Raw genomic sequence first — 10,353 nt, 5'->3', positions numbered from 1 at the left:
CTCCGTCTCTTGCTTGCCAATATGTTGCCGTGTTCCTCTTATTTTTTGGTTGGTTTTGATTTGTTTTTATGATGTTTTGGCGGGTTTTTGGAATGTTTTGGTGGTGTTTTAGAATGTTTTGTTTTCTCTTGTGTTGTTTATATTGTCTTGGCAGGTTTTGGAACGTTTGGATTCCTTTTGGCGGGTTTTCAAATCTTTTGGCGGGTATTTGGAATGTTTTGGTTTGCTTTCATTTGTTTTGATTATGTTTTGGCAAATTATTGAAAGTTTTGATCACTTCTGACTGGTTTTCTAGTATTTTGGCATCTTTTCAGAATGTTTTGATCAGGTTTGGCAGGTTCTAAACTATTTTGTCAGGTTTTTGGAATGTTTTGGTTGGTTTTGATTTGTTTTTATGATGTTTTGGCCAGATTGCGGAATATTTTGGCTGGTTTTTGGAATGTTTCGGTTGGATTTGATTTGTTTTTATGATGTTTTGCCAAGTTTTTTGAATGTTTTGATCAGTTCAGGCTGGTTGTCTAATGTTTTGGCATCTTTTCAGAATGTTTTGATGAGTTTTGCGGGTCTAAATCATTTTGGCGGGTTTTCGGAATGTTTTGGTTGGTTTTGATTTGTTTTTATGATGTTTTGGCGGGTTTTCGGAATGTCTTGGTTGGGTTTTAGAATGTTTTGTATTCTCTTGAGTTGTTTTTATTGTGTTGGCAGGTTTTGGAATGTTTGGATTCTTTTTGGCGGGTTTTAAAATCTTTTGGCGGGTATTTGGAATGTTTTGGCTTGTATTCGGAAGGTTTTGATTAGTTTTGACGGGTTTTGAAATATTTTGGCCGGTTTTTAGAAGGTTTCGATTTGTTTTGATTTGTTTTGATTCTGTTTAGCCCAGTTTTTGGTGTGTTTGGATTAGCTTTGGTGGGCTTGATCATGTTTTGTCAGGTTTTTTCGAATGTATTGATCACTTCTGTCGGGTTTTCTATTTTGGCAGGTTTGAAAATATTTTTGGATTAGTTTTGGCGGGTTTTAAAATATTTTGGCTCTTTGCGCAGAGATGACGGTGCCGGTTGCGGTGCGCTCCGGGGCGCTCCTTGTGCGGAAAGATGCCTGGCAGCGGCACTTGGGACAGCTCCGCGTCTCCGTATTCTGCGTTTCTTGCCTTCTGCATCTCAGCAAAATGCTTTCCCACTAGGTCTAGCAAGGAGAAACTGTGGCAGCTGAGTAGATGTAGCCCGGCCCGCCCTTTGAAGTTGACAAGTTCTTGGCATCTCAGAGCCTCAAGGGAAGAGCAAGGTTATCTATGGTAGGCTGGGGCAGAACTAGCAGCAAGCAGAGCAAAGTTGTCCAAGAATAGCTTCCATTGGAATGCTAATGGCAATTGAAGAGGCAGGCCAGTGGCAAGCCACTAGCTTCTAGCAGTTTGAAAGTTGCAGACACAGTGCAGGTGTTGTGCAGCTTCCTTCTTGGCCTCCTAGAAGGTGCCGCGTTCTCCGTCTCTTGCTTGCCAATATGTTGCCGTGTTCCTCTTATTTTTTGGTTGGTTTTGATTTGTTTTTATGATGTTTTGGCGGGTTTTCGGAATGTTTTGGTGGTGTTTTAGAATGTTTTGTTTTCTCTTGTGTTGTTTATATTGTCTTGGCAGGTTGTGGAACGTTTGGATTCCTTTTGGCGGGTTTTCAAATCTTTTGGCGGGTATTTGGAATGTTTTGGTTTGCTTTCATTTGTTTTGATTATGTTTTGGCAAGTTATTGAAAGTTTTGATCACTTCTGACTGGTTTTCTAGTATTTTGGCATCTTTTCAGAATGTTTTGGTCAGGTTTGGCAGGTTCTAAACTATTTTGTCAGGTTTTTGGAATGTTTTGGTTGGTTTTGATTTGTTTTTATGATGTTTTGCCAAGATTTTTGAATGTTTTGATCAGTTCAGGCTGGTTTTCTAATGTTTTGGCATCTTTTCAGAATGTTTTGATGAGTTTTGCGGGTCTAAATCATTTTGGCGGGTTTTCGGAATGTTTTGGTTGGTTTTGATTTGTTTTTATGATGTTTTGGCGGGTTTTCGGAATGTCTTGGTTGGGTTTTAGAATGTTTTGTATTCTCTTGAGTTGTTTTTATTGTGTTGGCAGGTTTTGGAATGTTTGGATTCTTTTTGGCGGGTTTTAAAATCTTTTGGCGGGTATTTGGAATGTTTTGGCGGGTATTCGGAAGGTTTTGATTAGTTTTGACGGGTTTTGAAATATTTTGGCCGGTTTTTAGAAGGTTTCGATTTGTTTTGATTTGTTTTGATTCTGTTTAGCCCAGTTTTTGGTGTGTTTGGATTAGCTTTGGTGGGCTTGATCAGGTTTTGTCAGGTTTTTTCGAATGTATTGATCACTTCTGTCGGGTTTTCTATTTTGGCGGGTTTGAAAATATTTTTGGATTAGTTTTGGCGGGTTTTAAAATATTTTGGCTCTTTGCGCAGAGATGACGGTGCCGGTTGCGGTGCGCTCCGGGGCGCTCCTTGTGCGGAAAGATGCCTGGCAGCGGCACTTGGGACAGCTCCGCGTCTCCGTATTCTGCGTTTCTTGCCTTCTGCATCTCAGCAAAATGCTTTCCCACTAGGTCTAGCAAGGAGAAACTGTGGCAGCTGAGTAGATGTAGCCCGGCCCGCCCTTTGAAGTTGACAAGTTCTTGGCATCTCAGAGCCTCAAGGGAAGAGCAAGGTTATCTATGGTAGGCTGGGGCAGAACTAGCAGCAAGCAGAGCAAAGTTGTCCAAGAATAGCTTCCATTGGAATGCTAATGGCAATTGAAGAGGCAGGCCAGTGGCAAGCCACTAGCTTCTAGCAGTTTGAAAGTTGCAGACACAGTGCAGGTGTTGTGCAGCTTCCTTCTTGGCCTCCTAGAAGGTGCCGCGTTCTCCGTCTCTTGCTTGCCAATATGTTGCCGTGTTCCTCTTATTTTTTGGTTGGTTTTGATTTGTTTTTATGATGTTTTGGCGGGTTTTCGGAATGTTTTGGTGGTGTTTTAGAATGTTTTGTTTTCTCTTGTGTTGTTTATATTGTCTTGGCAGGTTTTGGAATGTTTGGATTCCTTTTGGCGGGTTTTCAAATCTTTTGGCGGGTATTTGGAATGTTTTGGTTTGCTTTCATTTGTTTTGATTATGTTTTGGCAAGTTATTGAAAGTTTTGATCACTTCTGACTGGTTTTCTAGTATTTTGGCATCTTTTCAGAATGTTTTGATCAGGTTTGGCAGGTTCTAAACTATTTTGTCAGGTTTTTGGAATGTTTTGGTTGGTTTTGATTTGTTTTTATGATGTTTTGGCCAGATTTCGGAATATTTTGGCTGGTTTTTGGAATGTTTCGGTTGGATTTGATTTGTTTTTATGATGTTTTGCCAAGTTTTTTGAATGTTTTGATCAGTTCAGGCTGGTTTTCTAATGTTTTGGCATCTTTTCAGAATGTTTTGATGAGTTTTGCGGGTCTAAATCATTTTGGCGGGTTTTCGGAATGTTTTGGTTGGTTTTGATTTGTTTTTATGATGTTTTGGCGGGTTTTCGGAATGTCTTGGTTGGGTTTTAGAATGTTTTGTATTCTCTTGAGTTGTTTTTATTGTGTTGGCAGGTTTTGGAATGTTTGGATTCTTTTTGGCGGGTTTTAAAATCTTTTGGCGGGTATTTGGAATGTTTTGGCTTGTATTCGGAAGGTTTTGATTAGTTTTGACGGGTTTTGAAATATTTTGGCCGGTTTTTAGAAGGTTTCGATTTGTTTTGATTTGTTTTGATTCTGTTTAGCCCAGTTTTTGGTGTGTTTGGATTAGCTTTGGTGGGCTTGATCATGTTTTGTCAGGTTTTTTCGAATGTATTGATCACTTCTGTCGGGTTTTCTATTTTGGCGGGTTTGAAAATATTTTTGGATTAGTTTTGGTGGGTTTTAAAATATTTTGGCTCTTTGCGCAGAGATGACGGTGCCGGTTGCGGTGCGCTCCGGGGCGCTCCTTGTGCGGAAAGATGCCTGGCAGCGGCACTTGGGACAGCTCCGCGTCTCCGTATTCTGCGTTTCTTGCCTTCTGCATCTCAGCAAAATGCTTTCCCACTAGGTCTAGCAAGGAGAAACTGTGGCAGCTGAGTAGATGTAGCCCGGCCCGCCCTTTGAAGTTGACAAGTTCTTGGCATCTCAGAGCCTCAAGGCAAGAGCAAGGTTATCTATGGTAGGCTGGGGCAGAACTAGCAGCAAGCAGAGCAAAGTTGTCCAAGAATAGCTTCCATTGGAATGCTAATGGCAATTGAAGAGGCAGGCCAGTGGCAAGCCACTAGCTTCTAGCAGTTTGAAAGTTGCAGACACAGTGCAGGTGTTGTGCAGCTTCCTTCTTGGCCTCCTAGAAGGTGCCGCGTTCTCCGTCTCTTGCTTGCCAATATGTTGCCGTGTTCCTCTTATTTTTTGGTTGGTTTTGATTTGTTTTTATGATGTTTTGGCGGGTTTTCGGAATGTTTTGGTGGTGTTTTAGAATGTTTTGTTTTCTCTTGTGTTGTTTATATTGTCTTGGCAGGTTTTGGAACGTTTGGATTCCTTTTGGCGGGTTTTCAAATCTTTTGGCGGGTATTTGGAATGTTTTGGTTTGCTTTCATTTGTTTTGATTATGTTTTGGCAAGTTATTGAAAGTTTTGATCACTTCTGACTGGTTTTCTAGTATTTTGGCATCTTTTCAGAATGTTTTGGTCAGGTTTGGCAGGTTCTAAACTATTTTGTCAGGTTTTTGGAATGTTTTGGTTGGTTTTGATTTGTTTTTATGATGTTTTGCCAAGATTTTTGAATGTTTTGATCAGTTCAGGCTGGTTTTCTAATGTTTTGGCATCTTTTCAGAATGTTTTGATGAGTTTTGCGGGTCTAAATAATTTTGGCGTGTTTTCGGAATGTTTTGGTTGGTTTTGATTTGTTTTTATGATGTTTTGGCGGGTTTTCGGAATGTCTTGTTTGGATTTTAGAATGTTTTGTATTCTCTTGAGTTGTTTTTATTGTGTTGGCAGGTTTTGGAATATTTGGATTCTTTTTGGCGGGTTTTAAAATCTTTTGGCGGGTATTTGGAATGTTTTGGCGGGTATTCGGAAGGTTTTGATTAGTTTTGATGGGTTTTGAAATATTTTGGCCCGTTTTTAGAAGGTTTCGATTTGTTTTGATTTGTTTTGATTCTGTTTAGCCCAGTTTTTGGTGTGTTTGGATTAGCTTTGGTGGGCTTGATCAGGTTTTGTCAGGTTTTTTCGAATGTATTGATCACTTCTGTCGGGTTTTCTATTTTGGCGGGTTTGAAAATATTTTTGGATGAGTTTTGGCGGGTTTGAAAATATTTTGGCTCTTTGCGCAGAGATGACGGTGCCGGTTGCGGTGCGCTCCGGGGCGCTCCTTCTGCGGAAAGACGCCTGGCAGCGGCACTTGGGACAGCTCCGCGTCTCCGTATTCTGCGTTTCTTGCCTTCTGCATCTCAGCAAAATGCTTTCCCACTAGGTCTAGCAAGGAGAAACTGTGGCAGCTGAGTAGATGTAGCCCAGCCCGCCCTTTGAAGTTGACATGTTCTTGGCATCTCAGAGCCTCAAGGCAAGAGCAAGGTTATCTATGGTAGGCTGGGGCAGAACTAGCAGCAAGCAGAGCAAAGTTGTCCAAGAATAGCTTCCATTGGAATGCTAATGGCAATTGAAGAGGCAAGCCAGTGGCAAGCCACTAGCTTCTAGCAGCTTGAAAGTTGCAGACACAGTGCAGGTGTTGTGCGGCTTCCTTCTTGGCCTCCTAGAAGGTGTCACGTTCTCCGTCTCTTGCTTGCCAATATGTTGCCGTGTTCCTCCTATTGTTTGGTTGGTTTTGATTTGTTTTTATGATGTTTTGGCGGGTTTTCGGAATGTTTTGGTGGTGTTTCAGAATGTTTTGTTTTCTCTTGTGTTGTTTTGATTGTCTTGGCAGGTTGTGGAACATTTGGATTCCTTTTGGCGGGTTTTCAAATCTTTTGGCGGGTATTTGGAATGTTTTGGTTTGCTTTCATTTGTTTTGATTATGTTTTGGCAAGTTATTGAAAGTTTTGATCACTTCTGACTGGTTTTCTAGTATTTTGGCATCTTTTCAGAATGTTTTGATCAGGTTTGGCAGGTTCTAAACTATTTTGTCAGGTTTTTGGAATGTTTCGGTTGGATTTGATTTGTTTTTATGATGTTTTGCCAAGTTTTTTGAATGTTTTGATCAGTTCAGGCTGGTTTTCTAATGTTTTGGCATCTTTTCAGAATGTTTTGATGAGTTTTGCGGGTCTAAATTATTTTGGCGGGTTTTCGGAATATTTTGGTTGGTTTTGATTTGTTTTTATGATGTTTTGGCAGGTTTTCGGAATGTCTTGGTTGGGTTTTAGAATGTTTTGTATTCTCTTGAGTTGTTTTTATTGTGTTGGCAGGTTTTGGAATGTTTGGATTCTTTTTGGCGGGTTTTAAAATCTTTTGGCGGGTATTTGGAATGTTTTGTCTTGTATTCGGAAGGTTTTGATTAGTTTTGACGGGTTTTGAAATATTTTGGCCGGTTTTTAGAAGGTTTCGATTTGTTTTGATTTGTTTTGATTCTGTTTAGCCCAGTTTTTGGTGTGTTTGGATTAGCTTTGGTGGGCTTGATCATGTTTTGTCAGGTTTTTTCGAATGTATTGATCACTTCTGTCGGGTTTTCTATTTTGGCGGGTTTGAAAATATTTTTGGATTAGTTTTGGCGGGTTTTAAAATATTTTGGCTCTTTGCGCAGAGATGACGGTGCCGGTTGCGGTGCGCTCCGGGGCGCTCCTTGTGCGGAAAGATGCCTGGCAGCGGCACTTGGGACAGCTCCGCGTCTCCGTATTCTGCGTTTCTTGCCTTCTGCATCTCAGCAAAATGCTTTCCCACTAGGTCTAGCAAGGAGAAACTGTGGCAGCTGAGTAGATGTAGCCCGGCCCGCCCTTTGAAGTTGACAAGTTCTTGGCATCTCAGAGCCTCAAGGCAAGAGCAAGGTTATCTATGGTAGGCTGGGGCAGAACTAGCAGCAAGCAGAGCAAAGTTGTCCAAGAATAGCTTCCATTGGAATGCTAATGGCAATTGAAGAGGCAGGCCAGTGGCAAGCCACTAGCTTCTAGCAGTTTGAAAGTTGCAGACACAGTGCAGGTGTTGTGCAGCTTCCTTCTTGGCCTCCTAGAAGGTGCCGCGTTCTCCGTCTCTTGCTTGCCAATATGTTGCCGTGTTCCTCTTATTTTTTGGTTGGTTTTGATTTGTTTTTATGATGTTTTGGCGGGTTTTCGGAATGTTTTGGTGGTGTTTTAGAATGTTTTGTTTTCTCTTGTGTTGTTTATATTGTCTTGGCAGGTTTTGGAATGTTTGGATTCCTTTTGGCGGGTTTTCAAATCTTTTGGCGGGTATTTGGAATGTTTTGGTTTGCTTTCATTTGTTTTGATTATGTTTTGGCAAGTTATTGAAAGTTTTGATCACTTCTGACTGGTTTTCTAGTATTTTGGCATCTTTTCAGAATGTTTTGATCAGGTTTGGCAGGTTCTAAACTATTTTGTCAGGTTTTTGGAATGTTTTGGTTGGTTTTGATTTGTTTTTATGATGTTTTGGCCAGATTGCGGAATATTTTGGCTGGTTTTTGGAATGTTTCGGTTGGATTTGATTTGTTTTTATGATGTTTTGCCAAGTTTTTTGAATGTTTTGATCAGTTCAGGCTGGTTTTCTAATGTTTTGGCATCTTTTCAGAATGTTTTGATGAGTTTTGCGGGTCTAAATCATTTTGGCGGGTTTTCGGAATGTTTTGGTTGGTTTTGATTTGTTTTTATGATGTTTTGGCGGGTTTTCGGAATGTCTTGGTTGGGTTTTAGAATGTTTTGTATTCTCTTGAGTTGTTTTTATTGTGTTGGCAGGTTTTGGAATGTTTGGATTCTTTTTGGCGGGTTTTAAAATCTTTTGGCGGGTATTTGGAATGTTTTGGCTTGTATTCGGAAGGTTTTGATTAGTTTTGACGGGTTTTGAAATATTTTGGCCGGTTTTTAGAACGTTTCGATTTGTTTTGATTTGTTTTGATTCTGTTTAGCCCAGTTTTTGGTGTGTTTGGATTAGCTTTGGTGGGCTTGATCATGTTTTGTCAGGTTTTTTCGAATGTATTGATCACTTCTGTCGGGTTTTCTATTTTGGCGGGTTTGAAAATATTTTTGGATTAGTTTTGGCGGGTTTTAAAATATTTTGGCTCTTTGCGCAGAGATGACGGTGCCGGTTGCGGTGCGCTCCGGGGCGCTCCTTGTGCGGAAAGATGCCTGGCAGCGGCACTTGGGACAGCTCCGCGTCTCCGTATTCTGCGTTTCTTGCCTTCTGCATCTCAGCAAAATGCTTTCCCACTAGGTCTAGCAAGGAGAAACTGTGGCAGCTGAGTAGATGTAGCCCAGCCCGCCCTTTGAAGTTGACATGTTCTTGGCATCTCAGAGCCTCAAGGCAAGAGCAAGGTTATCTATGGTAGGCTGGGGCAGAACTAGCAGCAAGCAGAGCAAAGTTGTCCAAGAATAGCTTCCATTGGAATGCTAATGGCAATTGAAGAGGCAAGCCAGTGGCAAGCCACTAGCTTCTAGCAGCTTGAAAGTTGCAGACACAGTGCAGGTGTTGTGCGGCTTCCTTCTTGGCCTCCTAGAAGGTGTCACGTTCTCCGTCTCTTGCTTGCCAATATGTTGCCGTGTTCCTCCTATTGTTTGGTTGGTTTTGATTTGTTTTTATGATGTTTTGGCGGGTTTTCGGAATGTTTTGGTGGTGTTTTAGAATGTTTTGTTTTCTCTTGTGTTGTTTTTATTGTCTTGGCAGGTTGTGGAACATTTGGATTCCTTTTGGCGGGTTTTAAAATCTTTTGGCGGGTATTTGGAATGTTTTGGTTTGCTTTCATTTGTTTTGATTATGTTTTGGCAAGTTATTGAAAGTTTTGATCACTTCTGACTGGTTTTCTAGTATTTTGGCATCTTTTCAGAATGTTTTGATCAGGTTTGGCAGGTTCTAAACTATTTTGTCAGGTTTTTGGAATTTTTTGGTTGGTTTTGATTTGTTTTTATGATGTTTTGGCCAGATTTCGGAATATTTTGGCTGGTTTTTGGAATGTTTCGGTTGGATTTGATTTGTTTTTATGATGTTTTGCCAAGTTTTTTGAATGTTTTGATCAGTTCAGGCTGGTTTTCTAAAGTTTTGGCATCTTTTCAGAATGTTTTGATGAGTTTTGCGGGTCTAAATCATTTTGGCGGGTTTTCGGAATGTTTTGGTTGGTTTTGATTTGTTTTTATGATGTTTTGGCGGGTTTTCGGAATGTCTTGGTTGGGTTTTAGAATGTTTTGTATTCTCTTGAGTTGTTTTTATTGTGTTGGCAGGTTTTGGAATATTTGGATTCTTTTTGGCGGGTTTTAAAATCTTTTGGCGGGTATTTGGAATGTTTTGGCGGGTATTCGGAAGGTTTTGATTAGTTTTGATGGGTTTTGAAATATTTTGGCCCGTTTTTTGAAGGTTTCGATTTGTTTTGATTTGTTTTGATTCTGTTTAGCCCAGTTTTTGGTGTGTTTGGATTAGCTTTGTTGGGCTTGATCATGTTTTGTCAGGTTTTTTCGAATGTATTGATCACTTCTGTCGGCTTTTCTATTTTGGCGGGTTTGAAAATATTTTTGGATGAGTTTTGGCGGGTTTTAAAATATTTTGGCTCTTTGCGCAGAGATGACGGTGCCGGTTGCGGTGCGCTCCGGGGCGCTCCTTGTGCGGAAAGATGCCTGGCAGCGGCACTTGGGACAGCTCCGCGTCTCCGTATTCTGCGTTTCTTGCCTTCTGCATCTCAGCAAAATGCTTTCCCACTAGGTCTAGCAAGGAGAAACTGTGGCAGCTGAGTAGATGTAGCCCAGCCCGCCCTTTGAAGTTGACATGTTCTTGGCATCTCAGAGCCTCAAGGCAAGAGCAAGGTTATCTATGGTAGGCTGGGGCAGAACTAGCAGCAAGCAGAGCAAAGTTGTCCAAGAATAGCTTCCATTGGAATGCTAATGGCAATTGAAGAGGCAAGCCAGTGGCAAGCCACTAGCTTCTAGCAGCTTGAAAGTTGCAGACACAGTGCAGGTGTTGTGCGGCTTCCTTCTTGGCCTCCTAGAAGGTGTCACGTTCTCCGTCTCTTGCTTGCCAATATGTTGCCGTGTTCCTCCTATTGTTTGGTTGGTTTTGATTTGTTTTTATGATGTTTTGGCGGGTTTTCGGAATGTTTTGGTGGTGTTTCAGAATGTTTTGTTTTCTCTTGTGTTGTTTATATTGTCTTGGCAGGTTGTGGAACATTTGGATTCCTTTTGGCGGGTTTTCAAATCTTTTGGCGGGTATTTGGAATGTTTTGGTTTGCTTTCATTTGTTTT

Source organism: Passer domesticus, chromosome 8 (genome assembly GCF_036417665.1).
Source record: "Passer domesticus isolate bPasDom1 chromosome 8, bPasDom1.hap1, whole genome shotgun sequence".
Classification (NCBI taxonomy): Eukaryota; Metazoa; Chordata; class Aves; order Passeriformes; family Passeridae; genus Passer; species Passer domesticus.
This window is presented reverse-complemented; position numbering follows the sequence as displayed.